This window comes from Cryptomeria japonica, chromosome 4 (genome assembly GCF_030272615.1).
Source record: "Cryptomeria japonica chromosome 4, Sugi_1.0, whole genome shotgun sequence".
Taxonomy (NCBI): Eukaryota; Viridiplantae; Streptophyta; class Pinopsida; order Cupressales; family Cupressaceae; genus Cryptomeria; species Cryptomeria japonica.
Genome location: NC_081408.1, coordinates 31,164,724 through 31,182,526, shown reverse-complemented (window position 1 = coordinate 31,182,526; position 17,803 = coordinate 31,164,724).

Below are 17,803 nucleotides of genomic sequence, written 5' to 3'. Positions count from 1 at the left end.
CCTACAAAGGGAGGAAAGGGTAAGCCTTCCCAATGTTTTATCATATTTTCATCCCAATAAGAGATAGAGGCATTCTTCAAAGTGCCTGATGACAGTCAGTTGTTCATGAGCTCAGTGATAGCTGACTCTATCCTGTTAATAATTTTGGGAACCTCTAGTTTTTCATTCTTAAAGAGATGTCTATTTCTCTCCTTCCATAGTTCCCACATAATGGAAGAAGGAAGAGTTGTCCATAAACCTTCAAAGAGACAACCATGCCTGAGGAGAGGCCATGCCTTGAGCATTCCAAAGACTGTGTGGGGGAAGGCCGCAGATCATTCAAGTTTCTTGGTGAACCAGATCCAACATTTGTGAGCAAAGGGGCAATTAAGGAGGATATGATTGGTGTCTTCCTGATCTGCCTCGCAAATAGGACATCTACTAGGGCCCTCATACCCCATTCTTATAAATTTGTCCGTAGTTAGGAGCTTGTTCTAAGCCGCAAGCCAGGAGAAGATACCTGCCTTAGGAAAACAGTATTTATCCCAGCAAAGTTTCAAGGGAAGCTCAGTCATAGGTCTTAAAAATGATTTGGAGATGAGAGAGTACCCATCCTTGGAGTTGTATTCTCCTCTTAGGGAGCCATCCTAGATGAGCTTGCCCTCATTCTAACCTAAGGCAATGTTCCTTGATTCAAGAATTGCCATAATTTTTTGTTTATCCCTTACCGGGATATCCTCATATTCCTTCTCGACCCACTACCAACCAGCCCCATCCTCTGAAGGGGAGATATAGTTGTTTAACAGGGGTCCTCTATGAGATTCAAGAAGGATACGAGTAGCACCAAAGTTATGGATATTATCAATAGCCTTATATCCACCCCATGAATCCGACTAGAAAAGACCTTTATCCCCGGACCCCAGGTTCCAAGTAAGTCTATCTGAGATAATCCTCCTACAATCTAACATAAAATTCCATAAGTAGGACCCTCTGGGAGGGTTGGTTTCTCTGAATTTTTGGATAGGATTCCCTCCATTAAGGTATTTTTAGTGCAGTAAGTGAGCCCATTTGAGGTGGGGGCTACTAAACATCCTCCAAACCAACTTGGCACCCAAGGCTTTGCCCTGATCATGAAGGTTTTTAATGCCAATTCCACCTTCTTCTTTAGGTTTGCATATCTTGTCCTAGGATATGAGTGATATTTTACGATTGTCATTAGCACCTTGCCAAAAGAAAGTCCTGAGATGCTTGTTGAGCTTTGGAAGTTTAGAAGAAGATAAATGTTGACAGGAGAGCTGGTAAATGGGCATAGCTGATGTAAAGCGGAAAATCGCGATCGAACCCTAGTTGCTCTCCCCTCTTCCAACTCCAAGGAGAGAGAAGGGAGATTCACTAGTGTTGATGGTTTTCACTTAGGGGAGAGACTTTACATTCAAAAGAGGGGTTGAAACCCACAAGATCCAATCCCACACAATGCAAGATTGGATGCTAAATGTGTTTCAAGGGTTAAGAAAGCAAGGCTACCCTCTTTTGTAAAGAATGTTGATAGAAGAATTAAGCTAGGAATGCATAGAAAGTGACAAAGATTCGCTTATAAACTGAGATAGGGATATAGGATGAAGCTGCGGACCTGGAATTAGCAGTAAAATGTCGATACGGCACTGTCCTGCAAATTTGAGCAAAAGTTGTCGAGACGATGGCGCCCCAGCGCCACGGTCCTCCGAAAAATCCGCGAAACGAAGGGGGATCTGTTCGTCTCTGCACAAGGATTCCAGATCTTCAATTTCAGCCGCGTACCTGCAACCTACACATAGAAAAGCAAAGACGATTGGGGGGTTAGGGATTAGGGGTTTGCCTTTAGGTCAAACCCCGGTTTTGGAATTAACCAAGAAATGAGCAATGCTGTAAATGTAAATGTCTGTAATGTAAAACAAGTACTAATACCTTGTTGTAAGGATGTTTGTATCCTTATGTGCGAAGGTATAGATGTTGTATGTTGTATGTTGTAGTAGTATGTAGTAAGTGATCTCCTCTTCAATGGTTGAATCCTTGTCTTGAATGCAACACTTAGCCTTGAATGGAGACTTGAAATGATCAATTGCTTGAAGGAATGCTTGAATGCTTGAATGCTTGAGTATAATTTCCACGCTTTTTCCATCATGTCGAATGAAAGACGAAAATGTAGTTTATATACTTGTCATTTAGGGCTGATAGACTGATTTTCCCGACCTTAGGCTGACCAAGAAAGACAATTTTCCAATTTGCAAACATAAAGACCCGAAGTCCAAAAGAGACCAGGCCCAAAATAGGACCCAGGGACCAGGGCACTGGGTGCCATGGTCCTGGGGGACCAGGGCACTCTGGTCCCACCTCCCGGGACAGCAGGGTGCAAAGGAGGTTCAGGCCAGGGTGCAAGAAAATGCAGTTTTTGGTGTCATGAGCAAGTTTCGGGGTTTCCATTCAGGTTCCGTGTTGCGTCGCCATCGTGAAGACCGAAATGCAGTCGAAATTGCAAGTGTCACAATTTTAGGACGCTAAATTTAGCCCCCACTTTAGCGGGAGTATGTATGCTCATACTTCCGGTAAAGTACAAGGAAACAATATTGAAAGACTTTCACCACATCAAGGAGGCAAGACACACCAAGCCCCTAGTGGACTAAGGATCTTACGACTTCGATTGACAAAGTAAAAGGGAAGATCACGAGGGAGAACCATGACTGTCAATAGTAAGGTTCCCTCACTATGAGTCATGCAAGAAAGATATCAACAATTTTCAAGGCAAAGCTAAATTTGTCAAGAAATTTTCAAGTATCTTGAAAAGATATGAACGTGATGTATGCCCCCCTACGTTAAAGCGATCGCACATGCCTCACCGGGGGTGATTGCTTTAAGGTAGTGATACATATAAGAAATGAGAAAGGAGCACGTTATCACAAGGATTTAGCCCCCAATTGTGAGATAAGCCCAAGGATAATAGACACAAAACACAAAGCACAAGGTGACTTTGCTTTCCTCGGGGTCAGTATGCTGTATGATAATTCATGTATATATATGTATGTATGCATAATTGTTCTTCATTCCCCAATCAAGGAAGGTCACCTAGAAGAAGGGAACACATGTGTCTTTTGAGTCATCATGAGAGAGACCAAAAGAGATCTCAATGCTTTGCATCGTCCTCAACTAGACAACACTAAGGACAACAAATAGAAGAATGAGAATAACATATAGAAGAAGTAACACAAGAGACGAGGAGAGAATCTGCTATGCTAATGAAACTAGTCTAGCACATCATCTACCCCCCGATCTTACTGATCAATGTTTCGGGAAGGCAAGGAACACGCTAGAGGAGGAACATTCAACACAGCAGATGGAGCTATCACAAGATCCAAACAAGGGCTATGTTCATATCCCAAGCCACGGTGTTCTTGTCTAGGAGCTAGGATAAGTGCTTTAGAAAATTTGTTAGATAAATGGTTATCAATATCAACAAGTTCATACTCACTATCAGAATGAACAGGAGAAGTAGCATTTTCATCATGAATAACATTTTCATCTATATCATCATCAAGATTTATAAAAATAGGATCTTTAACTCGCACAGGGTCAAGACCATCATTCATCTTTTGTTTTGGAGATTTTGGAGAAAATGGAATAATCCTTGTTGAAGGTGTTTTTGGAGATTGCAAAGTTTGAGAAGCAGCTGCTTGAGCTCTAAGATGACGCTTTCGTCGGCGTTCATGTGCAGAATGATTTCATCTAGTCTTAGTAGGAAGTGGAGAAGATTGAGGAGGAGGAATGTTCTCATCCTTATCACTTGGGTGTTTAGGTTGTGGTCTCTTAGGCTAGATAATAGGAGAAGAAGAAGGTCTCTTCTCTCTATAAAAAGAAGGAGGAGGGACTGCTCCATACAAAGGAGGAATATTTGGTTTAGGAAGAAGACCAAGTCCATCATGACGAGGAGGTATAGGTCTACTCTTAGAAGGTTTATTAGGCATAGACATAATCACATCCATGGGAACGGGTTGGGAATCTTCTTGAGGAAAGACATTAGTTTTATCTTTCAAAGGAAGAACTTCCTTCTCAAGAATGATAGGAATGTCAAGTTTGGGTGTTCTAGGTTCACTTAGAGATAGGATCATATCTTTTTTCCACTTTTGATAAGATTTGAAAAGATGATCACTTCGCAGAGGAAGAGATTGGAATTGTTTAGGCCAAAAGTAATCAATAGGAACGCTAGAAGTTCTTTCAGCTGGTTTAAAGAGACTATGATTGACAGTAACAACTTCACCGTTATGGGGAAATTTCAAACACTTATGAATAGGAGAAGCAATAGCTTTCATGGAAGATAGCCAAGGATAGCCAAGCTTCACACAAAATTGTTCGGATGAAGGAATAATAGCAAAGTTCACATCAAGGGATTTGTTATGGACCTCAATAGGCAATGTAATAGAACCAATTGCAGGAGAAGAAAATGCATCAAATAGTTTCACAATCACATCTGTTTTGTCATATATCACATGATTCAATTGCAAAGTAAAAAGAAATTCTTCAGTAATAACATTAATCATGCACGAAGGATCAATAAGCACTCCACAGCAAGGTGTATTCTTGACTTTTGCAACTATGTATAAAGTACCATCAGGTGCCCTAATGGTTTCACTGGAATCAAATGTGATGGAAGGTTCTTTAGGGTTTTCTTGCTGCTCTACCAAGTTAATTACATTCGGAGTCATAGACACAAGACCATCAGATGAGAGAGAGGAATCATTAGCCTCAATTGCATTAGAGGTATGAGAAGGTAATGGATCAGTGAAAATCTGAAGATTTTGATTAGGAGGAGCTACAGATGTATTGCCTTTATCATTCACTCCAGAAATAGAAATAGTATTATTATCAATCAAATCTTGAATTTTACCCTTTAAAGAAAAACATTTTTCAGTATCATGCCCAGGCTGACGATGAAATTGACAAAAAGCTTTGTTATCAAAATAAGGTGAAGTAATCTTTGCAGGATCAATTTGCCTTATAGGAGGAAGAGTAAGCACATTTTGTTCCAATAACTTATTCATAATACTATGCAATGATTCATTCAAAGGAGTATACTTTCTTTCTTTCTTGAAAAATTTAGAAATAGGAGGCACACCTGATGCTGCATTCACATTGTTGTTGATGATGTTTTCATTGAATTTGATGGAATCTCTGTTCGGTTTAAACTTCCCAAATGGTTGTTGACTGCTATCACCCTTATCACTCGGAGCCATAGGATGTGATTGTTCCATTTGACTCACAGTCAGTTGATAATTGTGAAGAGTTGCACACAACTGTTGGAAAGAAGTAAACTCAGAAAACAGAAGTTTATCTCGAATATCTTTTTGTAAATTAGAAATAAAGATTCTTTGAATATCATTTTCAGGCACTGGAAAAGAAATTTGAGCATACAAATGCTTATATCTACCAATGAAATCAGTCACTTTTTCTTTAACACCTTGTTTACAATACATTAAATCAATCAAAGTAACTTTAGGACTTATATTGTTTTGAAATTGTTGAATGAAAGCATTTGCAAGTTGTTCAAAAGAAGTAATAGAATAGGAAGGCAACGAGCAATACCATTGTAGGGCTTTGTCTCTTAATGTTCTAGTAAACAATTTTGCAAGCAACCTTTGGTCATAAGCAAAATCAGTACATATTGTTTGAAAGGTCTTAACATGTGTTAGAGGATCACCCTTACCATTATAAAGCTCCAAATGCGGAATTTCAACATGTTTAGGGGGAATAGCTCGAACAATGTCAAGAGAAAGTGGACTCGCAACATCAAATGTGGGCACACTAAACTTAGATTGATTCATAGAGGCAATTTGTTGCTATAAAGAAGAGACAGTTTGTGCAAGATTGTTAATGGTCGCTTTAGTCGAAGAGTTCATATTAGACGTGTTAGATTGTGATGGAGGTGTTATGTTATTGAAAGAAGGTAAAGAGTAAGGTGGTGGGACTCTATGATAATTAGTCATATGAGATGATTGGACAGGAGGAACACTACAAGGAGGAATGGAATGGTTAAACAAATTGCCCCCTTGCGTCATGTTCATTTGTGGTGATATAATAGGAACTCATTGAAGGAATGAATGAAGAAGTCAGATTAAATGAAGGAAGAGGGTTAATTGAAGAAGAAAGGTTGCCGCCATGACTGGTGATCATAGGAGGAATGTCTTGTGTAGAAGTAGCCATTATGTTTGATGTAAAGGTAGGTACGCTAGCAATAGAAGTCATCAAAGGAATAGAATGATTGACTTGAGTAGGAGGTTGTGTATAACCCAAATTTTCAGCACAACTCTTCATAGGCATCACATTCGAATCCACAATGTGTGCAATACCACGCAAAATATCAATTCCATTCTTATCACTTTGAAGCATATGTTTTAGACCCTCAATTAAAGGAAGAGCTTGACTATCGGGGTATTCTTGAGACATCCATTATCGAAAATCGTCAAATTGGTTATCCAATTTCGAAAGTTGTTCTTCAGAAACCTCATGGAGAGCTTCTCCATCATTAGGAGGATTAGAGGAATTACCCATGTCCTCGTTAAAAAGGCTATTCAAATTAGGTTCCATCTCCTCAGTAGTTAAACCTCGGAAAGACTTAATTCTACGGCTTCGTCTAACGGGAATAGTGTAAGTAGGGCTTATTGTTGTATAACTCATGCACTAGAGAGGGAGAGAAAATTTTGATTGTTATGATTTTAGAGCGAATGTCAAGAGCAATGCAAGTTTTGAAATTTAAAAATTGACTCAATTTCACGCAAAATTCAATTTTGAAAGCAGAAATTAAAGTTGTTGTAATTAAGCACTTAATTTCAAAAGTCACAAATTGCAAGAATTTGAATAAAGCACTGAAATTTCGAATGAATGTTAACACACTTTTCAGACTTAGGACTGTAAGAAACACAATTTTGACACAAATTTCAATTTCAACAATTTTTGAATGATTAGAAGCGTTAATCCAAGCAATCCCTAGACCAACTTTGACTGTAATTTTGAAAGTGTTATAATTGATAAAACCAGCCAAAATTCTAGATTTTAGCAGGAAAATACAGTAAGATCTAGCTCCCGAAATTTCGGAGAAAATGTCGGGGACGATGGCGCTCGGAGTGCACACGGTCCTCGCAACTTTTTTCCAAATTTTCAGGGATGAAAGATATTGTGATTTTATTGCGGAATCCAAAGTTACAGCTGATTTGGAGATGTTTTGATTAGTGAAATTGTCGAACAAAGGTTGAATCAAGAGGGTTTTAAAAATTAGGGTTTTGACACTTAACCACTTAATTTTCAAAATTAAAGCATAGATATGAATTGATAATTTGTAATAGAAGGGTAGATCTGAAACAAGCATTAATAATTAAACATTTCACAAGTTTAATTACTTAAAAAGGAAATTTAGGGTTTTTATGCAATTAACCTCTAAAATTTTGCCAAAGATCAAACATGGAAATGTAATCAAGGAATCCAATTTTCAGATCTAACTATGAATAATCAGAAAGGATGTTCACGTCAGGTTCACCAAAATGTAAAGCGAAAAATCGCGATCGAACCCTAGTTGCTCTCACCTCTTCCAACTCCAAGGAGAGAGAAGGGAGATTCACTAGGGTTGATGGTTTTCACTTAGGGGAGAGACTTTACATTCAAAAGAGGGTTTGAAACCCACAAGATCCAATCCCACACAATGCAAGATTGGATGCTAAATGTGTTTCAAGGGTTAAGAAAGCAAGGCTATCCTCTTTTGTAAAGAATGTTGATAGAATAATTAAGCTAGGAATGCATAGAAAGTGACAAAGATTCACTTATAAACTGAGATAGGGATATAGGATGAAGCTGTGGACCTGAAATTAGCAGTAAAATGTCGATACGGCGCTGTCCTGCAAATTTCAGCAAAAGTTGTCGGGATTATGGCGCCCGAGCGCAACGGTCGTCCGGAAAATCCGCAAAACGAAGGGGGATCTGTTCGTCTCTGCACAAGGATTCTAGATCTTCAATTTCAGCCGCGTACCTGCAACCTACACACAGAAAAGCGAAGATGATTGGGGGGTTAGGGATTAGGGGTTTGCCTTTAGGTCAAACCCCGGTTTTGGAATTAACCAAGAAATGAGCAATGCTGTAAATGTAAATGTCTGTAATGTAAAACAAGTACTAATACCTTGTTGTAAGGATGTTTGTATCCTTATGTGCAAAGGTATAGATGTTGTATGTTGTATGTTGTAGTAGTATGTAGTAAGTGATCTCCTCTTCAATGGTTGAATCCTTGTCTTGAATGCAACACTTAGCCTTGAATGGAGACTTGAAATGATCAATTGCTTGAAGGAATGCTTGAATGCTTGAATGCTTGAGTATAATTTCCATGCTTTTTCCATCATGTCGAATGAAAGAGGAAAATGTAGTTTATATACTTGTCATTTAGGGCTGATAGACTGATTTTCCCAACCTTAGGCCGACTAGGAAAGACAATTTTCCAATTTGCAAACATAAAGACCCGAAGTCCAAAAGAGACCGGGCCCAAAATAGGACCCAGAGACCAGGGCGCTGGGTGCCCTGGTCCTGAAGGACCAGGGCGCTGGGCGCTCTGGTCCCACCTCCCGGGACAGCGGGGTGTAAAGGAGGTTCAGGCCAGGGTGCAAGAAAATGTAGTTTTTGGTGTCATGAGCAAGTTTCGGGGTCTCCATTCAGGTTCCATGTTGCGTCACCATCATGAAGACCGAAATGCAATCGAAATTGCAAGTGTCACAATTTTAGGACGCTACAGCTGACAAGACCGATCTAACCAAGGTTGCTCTACCTGCAGATGAGAGCCATTTTCCTTTCCAAGTGTTAATCCTAGACTTGATTTTATCCACCAAGTTGTCCCATAATTTTGAGGGTCTTTGACCCTTGTCAAGGGGAATGCCTATGTATTTGCAAGGAAGAGTTCCTTCACTAATCTCCAGGACATTGCCGATCACTTTCCCTAAGGAGGTGTCTATGTTGAACATAAAAACTACAAACCTGGCCAGATTCACCTCTTGACCAAAGGCTAGCATATAGGAATTAAGGATGCCTTTGAAGGCACTCGCTTCCCTTACCCTTCCCTACCAAAAAAGCATCGTGTCGTCGACAAATTGCTAGTGGGTAAAGGGAGGGAGACCACTAGTAATGGGGATTCCTTGGACCCCACCTTCCTCTTTGGCCTTAGAGATGGATCTACCTAGGGCTTTAGCCATGATGATGAAGAGGAAGGGGGACATAGGATCTCCTTGCCTGAGCCCTCTTGAGCTACTGAAGAAACCTTCCAGGGAACCATTAACCGACCAAGAATTTTGGGGTAGATATACATTCAAAGATTAGGTTGATTTAGGATTTGGAAAATCTAAAGGCCTCCAAGCATTTACATAGGAAGCACCAATCAACTTTGTCGTAAGCTTTGCTTATGTCTAATTTGACTAGCATATTTGGGGCCCTATTGAGATGGACCGAATGAATGGCCTCTTGAGCTATAATAACCCCATCATAGATTGATCTATCTACTACGAAGACATTTTGTTCTTCACTAATGATAATGGGGAGAAGATTCTCGAGTCTAGCTGCTAAGGTTTTGGTTAAGAGTTTGTACAAAGTGTTGCAAAGGGCTATTGGTCTAAAGTCATTAAAGCTTTCAGGATTCTCTATTTTAGGGATGAGAGCTAAGAAGGTATTGTTGATTTCTTTGAGAATCTTACCAGAGTTCCTAATACCTTCTAAGGCATCTATGATCTCTGTCCCCATAAAACCCCAACATTTTTAGAAAAAGCTAGTGGGGAAGCCATCCGGGCCCGGGGCCTTGTCGGGATTCATCTTCATAAGGACAGATTTAACCTCCTCCTCAGAGAATTTCTTTGACAGGATTTTGTTGTGGTCATCATTAATGAGTTTTGGAAGATTCTTGATAATGTTGAGTTGGCCTCTGAGGTTGGAGCCTTCAATATTGTTTAAGATTTTATCAAAAAACCTTGTTGCCTCAAAGGCAACATCATTCAGTTCAGATAGGATGGAACCCTGGCAATTCTTAATTTTAGAAATTCGATTGACCCATCGCCTCTGCTTAGTACTATTGTGGAAAAACGTAGTATTTCTATCCCCATCACTCAACCAAGTCTCCCTCGATTTTTGCTTCCAAAAGATCTCTTCATTTGAGAGTGTCTTTTCATACTCAGAGAGTAAAGCCTTCTCTTTGAGGAAGAGATGTTCATCCATTGCCTTCTCAAGAACCTCAATGTTAACATTCTTAAGATCATTTTCTATTAGGAGTTTTTTATCGAAAATATTTCCAAAATTAGTCATGTTCCATTCGAAGAGTTTCCTTTTGATAAGCTTTAACTTTCTTGTGATAATAAACATCTTTGAACAAGAGAAAACAGAGCTTCCCCACTAGTTCTCAATTAAGTTTAAAAAGTTATCATCTCTGAACCACATGTTCTCAAATTTGAAGGGACATTTTTTAGGGGAGTGGTCAAAAAATAAGACTAGTTGGAGTGGAAAATGGTCAGATCCTGCTAAAGGGAGGGGTTCTGCATTCAGGGTAAAGTTAAGCTCCAAGAACCCTCTATGGATAAAGAACCTATCTAGTTTCACAACAATGTTATAGAAACCAAGCCTTTTGTTGTTCCAGGTGAAGGCATTATCTACCGTCTGGATTTCCAACAGGGAGTTCCTATTGATCCAATGATTGAAATCTACAGCCGCTAGAGTAATTTTGTTGCTACCTCCTCTTTTGTCTGCTACCTTAGTGATAGCATTGAAATCTCCCCCAATGATGCATACATCATTTGGGAAACTTCTAAGGAAAGACTCCAGTTCCACCCACATCCTAGCCTTATCCCTATTTTGGATAGGATTGTAGATGTTAATCAATTTGAATCTTAGGTTATTTTTATAACTTACTACTTCTCCTCCCATCCAATTTTTTTTTAATCTCTAAAGGTGTAAATGAGATGAATCTAGAGTCCCAAATGATGGCTAAGCCCCCTGAGGCCCCTATTGCAGGGGAGTGCTTTAGCTGTCTAGCACCTAGTTTTTTCTCAAAAAGGGCTATCTCAAAGGAATTCATTTTGGTTTCTTGGATTAAAATTGTATCTAGTTTAGAATCAGAGATGCAACGCTTTAAGATGCATTGTTTGTTAGGGGCATTTAGACCCCTAACATTCCAAGTTATGATTTTCATGGCTCTATGGGGAGGAACTTCCCCTCCCCTGCATTAAAAAGAGTAGATATTTTAGACTGACCCTTGGCTTCTCCATCCTTTGATCTTAGTTCATCAAGGGATCTTCTACCTCTTCTCTTACTGTTTTTAGCACAGTCAGGAGAGTCTTTGCTTCTATCAGAGCTGAGAATGCCTAGAAAATTAGGGTTATTATTTTCTAAGCTATCTAATGCTACAAAGAGTTCATCTATTTCTAGGTTGACTCTAGTAACATCCACTAGATTTTTGATAAAGAGATCCCTTTGTCTTTCCAACTCCTCATCATCATAGATTTCATCAACCAATAGGTCCATGAGGTTGTTTACTACTTATTCCCCTACAAAATTGGCAATGATTTTAACTTCCCTAGCCACTCGATCATTCTCAGATTCTACAATTGGATCAGAAACAACCTATAGAGATAAAGAGAAAACCTCTGCCTCCTCAAAGCCCTCCATACTTGAGACTAGAGAGATTGGTTGACCTTGTAAGGATGCCAATCCTAGATCCGGGGAAAGCCTATCCAACTCTATTCATTTCTCAAAGGCAATTAGTTCCATTAAAGGGGGAGACCCCAAGGGACTCAGCCTCTCTAGTGGAATGACAGAGCTAGATGATGACATATTTGTCAGGCCAAGCTGCTCTTTCTGGGGGATAACCTCAATTATTTCACCATCTTCCAGATCTCGATCCCCCAGAAGAGAGTCAGCTATAGGTGAATTTATAGTTAGTAGTGAAGGAAGAGGGGAGTGAGAGGGCTTAACAGGGGAGCTATGAGGATATAGGTTCGAGGAAAGATGACTAGGGTTAATATCAATCTTATAGCCCTCTAGGGTAAAACCCCCTCCTTCCACGAATCTGAATGGAGCGCCATTAGACTTGAGCAACGATACAGGGAAAGATTTCTCAGAGGGAATCTTCCTTGGCATAGAATCTTCAAAAGGGCCATTATAAAAGGGTAATTCTAGGGTTAAACAAGATTTATCACATTTCAAAGTTATAGGCTTTAAAGATTTAATATTAATATTTATATTAACAATTAAGAGTTGGTTAAAGAAGCTTAGGGCTGATTTTTTGACTTCTACAAATTTACCTATTTTGTTGCCTATTATTCTTAAAAAGTAATTATTGCACAATTCTACAGGGAATTTATCAAGTGAAATTGCTCTATTAACCATACAGGAATTGAATTGAGATGGGAGAAAGAGAGGTTTTCGTTCCTTGCAATCAAACCGTAGACCTTTAAATTTTAATATATCCTCATTAAGTAATGAATTTCTAAGATTCTGATTACCACATTCAATAGATAAGAAATTATCAAGAAGGATGTTAATTTTTACCTAGTTATTGAAGGAAGATGACATCCAGTTAGCAATTTGTTCCGACAGGATCCCCCAGCCTTTCCACCGAGCAAAGATCATTCTATCACTGCAATACATTTGATACCTAGCCTAGGTATAATTATCAATTTCAATGACCATCCTGTTAGGAGTAGCTGGGGAATTTGAAGGTAGATCTGATATAGGGTGCTTAATTTCTTTAGAATTGTGACGGCCAGAGGTTTCCATATCCTCTGGTAATTTGCCAAAGGATTTTCATGGAGGAATGTAGTCAGTAGAGTAACTCTTTGGCTAGTTAGGTTTTACAAAACCCTCCTCTCGACAATGATTGGAAATCCTTTTGAGGCTGTTTGGTTTCCCTAATGCCCTTTTGCGGCTAACCAAATGTCAATCCTAATCCCAGCCCTTGTAAAGAGGAGGGGGAGCCCTAGCCACATTAATGAAAGAGTATTTTGTGTTTGCAAAGAAGCCCTCTTGATCGTGGGTCCGTGAAATGACCCTACCAAGATCCTCAGTCCCAAAGTTATTAGCCAAAACAACGAATCGATTAGCAGAACCTCTATAATTTCCCCGCAACGGATAAGAGCACTCAATAGAGGATGTCGATGCATTGGATCTCTTTTTCGCATGCAGAGACATATTTTTTCACATGCAATTTTGATTATTATTATTATTATTATTATTATTATTATTATTATTATTATTATTATTATTCTTATTATTCTTATTATTATTATTATTATTATTATTATTATGCGTTTGTATAGATGTAGATGTAAAGATTAATCTTTAAAAAAATAAATTCAAAATCATACCTTATCAACATTTTTACTAGTCATTATGAATTATTATTATTATTAATTGGTTCATTTATGATTTTGAACCATGTAGATGTGATGTGATTCATTTTTATAGATGTAGATGTAAAGATTAGTCTTTAAAAAATAATTTGAAAATCATACCTTATCAACATTTTTACTAGTCATTATGAGTCAAATTGACATGTTTGTGATGTTTTTTATGAAATTTTATTATATTAAAATATATTTATTTATTCATTTGAAACTGTTGTACTTTGGAAACCCAAAAGCTATTGAAGAGTCTTAAATAATATTGATCACATAACATTATTATATAATCACATCACCACATAGAAAAATTAAATCAATTCAATTACTTGTCTAAGGAAAACATGATTCTTGCCTTTATGTTTATAAACATAATTACTCCTTACCATCATTTAGACACCATGATGTAAGGTGGGAAATTCATCTATTTTAAACTCTACAAGATCAATTCTTTGAGTTATAGATAATTTATAAGCATCAATTCAAATATACACTCATAGAGATTAGGTTTATTCTTATGTTTGTGAACTAAGAACAAATGCATGTTAATTGTGTAGGTTTTTAAATATTGATCCATATCACTCCTAAAATTTCAACACTTCAAAGAATAAATTTGCAATGTCTATTATAATATATTGTCAATATCAAATTTCAAACTATGTAAACCACACTTTTTCTTTATTTAAGTTTTTTTTAATCCCAACTGATATATCTATATTATTTCCTAATTAATTTGTCTAGTCAAGCTTGAGTAGCCTACATGATTTGTGTGGAGTGCAATTTCTTCCATTACATTTCAATACATCCAACTTATCTGATGTACATAGGTTTATGATTTGGAATTTTAAATGTTATTTTTATCATTAAGCTGATATAGAATAAGGGAAATATTATTTCTATTGAAATAACCACCATATTTTAGATGAAATGATCGAACCTGTTATCACAAAAGTTTGCACCCTTGTTGAACACTAATTCTCAACAACCTTGCTAAACAAGGAAATAACCTCCAAGTGTGGGACCTTGCACATGTGAGGTTGAATCTTAGAAGAATGTTGAATTCCTTTCTTATCAGGGTGCAGTGTTGGACTAACCCAACAATTGTAAAACCTACTCCTAAGCCTACTCTACAATTTGCACAGGAAAACGAAATAAATAATGTTGAAAAGGGAAAAGAAAGGTGATACACCAAAGTTGAATTGATGTTTCCCCTACCTATGATTGCACAAGACATCAATGAAGCAACCCAAATCATACATAGGTTCCTATCCTTAATCAATCCCTAAGACATATATGAGATCAAAAATTAAAAGGGAACTGAGAGGGACTGAAACATCCACAAAGAACCCTCATAACTAGAGTTGATACAACATATAAATCAAGTAAAACAATGAACAACACAATCATAACAAAGGCAAATATAATTTTCACAAGGTAAATGGACTTAGAAAGAGGTAAAAAGGTTAACTTAATTGATGCAAAGGCATGGTATATTATAGTTACATAAAAGACTTCCATAAGAGAAAAGGGAAAAGGACCCTTAGAATATGTCACAAAATTTCCTTTATAGATCAAGCATAACTTAGATAGAACTTTGGGTTCAAAACCCTAACCGACTGGGGTTAGGTTATAGAGGAAAGAAAATCAGATTGGGTCTGATTATTGCATGTCTAAAAGTGTCTCACTGAACTAGGAAAGAACAACAATCCTCAAAAATCAAGAAGGCCCCTGCATTTGGATGGAATTTGATCTCTTTTGTAAGACCAAAAGTATTCTATGTGTCATAAAAGCACATGGGCGGCCCTAGGAAACTTCTATAGAGACACAATAGATTCATGGAGGTCATCCTGTGTTGATAGGAATTTATTGGAACTCAATCTGATTAGATATAGCATGTCAATGAGGACCTACATTAAATTTTGACTTGATAGGTCAACAACTACCATGGCATTGTGAATTCTAACATTCATTGCAAAAATTTGAATCTTGGCCGCTAGATCTTCCCTTCGCGGATGGATGAATGGTTGAGATGCATCAAGAAAACTATCAAGAAGACCCCCCAATGGCCCTCAATGAGAGATTAAAACATAGTTTTTGATCTCGTCGTTAAGTAAAATCATACAGCTATCATTGCATTTGAAATTCTACAAGCCCCACCAACTAAGTTGAAACCATCATCATAGGATCGCAACCAAATATAGTCCAGGTCACTAACTACTATGAACCTATGATCAAGTATCCATCTAATTGTTAGCTACCAATTGCAAGATTGCAGCCTAGAAAAGCACATGTCCCTAACCACTGCGATGATGTGACCTAACCGCTAGAAGCCACCACAAACCCCATTGCAGCATCACAACTTGAAATAGCTTTATTCCTGATCTTTGTGAACCTTGCCACCAATAAGTAACAATAACTACTAACCTTTTCATAACATTGAAACCTAAAATAACTTTAGTTCTTGACCACTGCAAACCTGCAATCAACATCAAACGGTAATCGCCAATGGTTCATTGTAGAATCACAACATGAAATAGCACAATTCCTTGTCTGTTGTGATAATGCGGCTAGCAACCAACAGTAACTGTAACATGTTCATCGCAATATTGCAAGGCCAAGTGGTGGTGACTGCCAATAGTTGCAATCTTATGATCAAGCGATCATGGTAACAATTAACCTCTCACCTGCCAGTAGCAAGTAAAATAGGGCCATTTCAAGATGAATAAGCGACACTCTAGGTAGTGAGATTAAGTGAAATGACCACCTACGCCAATCAACAGAGGTAAAGAACAAGGACAAAAGAAAGAGTAAGGTAAGAGACCTTAAGGATTAAGGGTTTTAGACCTTAGGGAGATATGTAGGGTTTAGCCATTAATGATTTCTCATATTGGTTTTTTTATGGCTAAGGTTGACACATAAAATGTCAACATTTCTTGTGACTCAGAGGGGTGGCAAGCTTGCTTGGCATTAAGATTAGTATCCTAGAGAATTCAATTGGGAAAAAAGTCAAAAATAGGTCTACAACCAAATGAAGCCTCCTCTGCAACCTACAAAAATCAAAACTTTCTATTCTAGGGGAGAATAGCCTATGCTCATACGCTTCTTTTAAAATAAGAAACCTAAATTAATAATGTATAAATCCTCTTGTGGAAAAAATTAAACAAAGCCATTGACTATCTTATCAAAATAGCTTCCCTTCTTGAGCAACCTTTGATGCTTCTCATGCTTTAGGCCAATGAGATAGGAAAATACAATTGACAGGTATCCAACAAATTATTGGGATGCCTCCCAAATCTAGATAAAAAAGATGCTCATCCATGTTTGAATGTTTCTCTCTTGAGATAGATGGGTGAAATGAACTTGTTCTCCTTGATGCTCAACTTCATGCTTAGAGGAAAGCATGACTAGGGATGACTTGCAGGTCTGAGATAGATTCCTTATAGGGAATCCTCTTGAAGGAAATAGATTTATGCCATCACAGTCAGCCTCCCTTTTGTGGACTACTTCCTTAATGTTTTGCCAATTAGGAATGTACACCCTTTAATGTTGATACAAAGACAAAATAGGCACATCTGAGATATACCTCAGTTGCTTATGATTTATTGCCTCTACCTCCAACTCATGGTTCTCAATAGCTAATTCAATGGAGGATGCCATATTAGTGCTCAAATTAAACTAAATCCCTCCAAGTCATCTAAAAAAGAGCCCTCCTCCAGCTCCTCTTCACTGTTTTGCAAAAAAGGACTGACCTCAGCCCTATTGCAGCTCCCCTAAAGGTCTTTTAAATTTGAAACAGGGGTAGACCTAGGATCTCCCATGAAACCACCATCTTTATAGTCCTCTTCCACCTCTATATTGATCTCACGCACATGCTCCCTATGCTCACATATATCACCTATTGCTCCAAGACTATCATTGGTGTGGGCAAGGAAACATCCCTCTCTTCATGTTCAATTAAAGAAGGAAGATGATCAAATGAGAGAACCAAGTCCTCTACTTCACTGTTAGTTTTGTCCCGTTTGATGGTTTGTTGCTACAACTGGTCATTTTCAATATCCTTCTATGAAAAAATTATCTCCTCTTCCTTTGGAGCATGTGAAGGGCCACCAAAGGAATACTGAATGCCCTCCTCATGATGAGGATGACAACCATCCACCCTCCAAACAATTGGTCCACCTATGAAAAGGGAGATATCATCGAGTAAAGGCCTAGGTGGTGGGAAATTTTTCTCACGACACTAAGGGATCTGAATATTGGGCCGATGGCCTCTAAAGCTTGGGATCGTGAATTTATGGCCTTCTTGAATAGGCAAAAATATATTTTTAACTATTTTTTATTTATATATATTTTTCATAAATCTGAGAAGTTGTGTATACTAAAATATAACTCTTTCC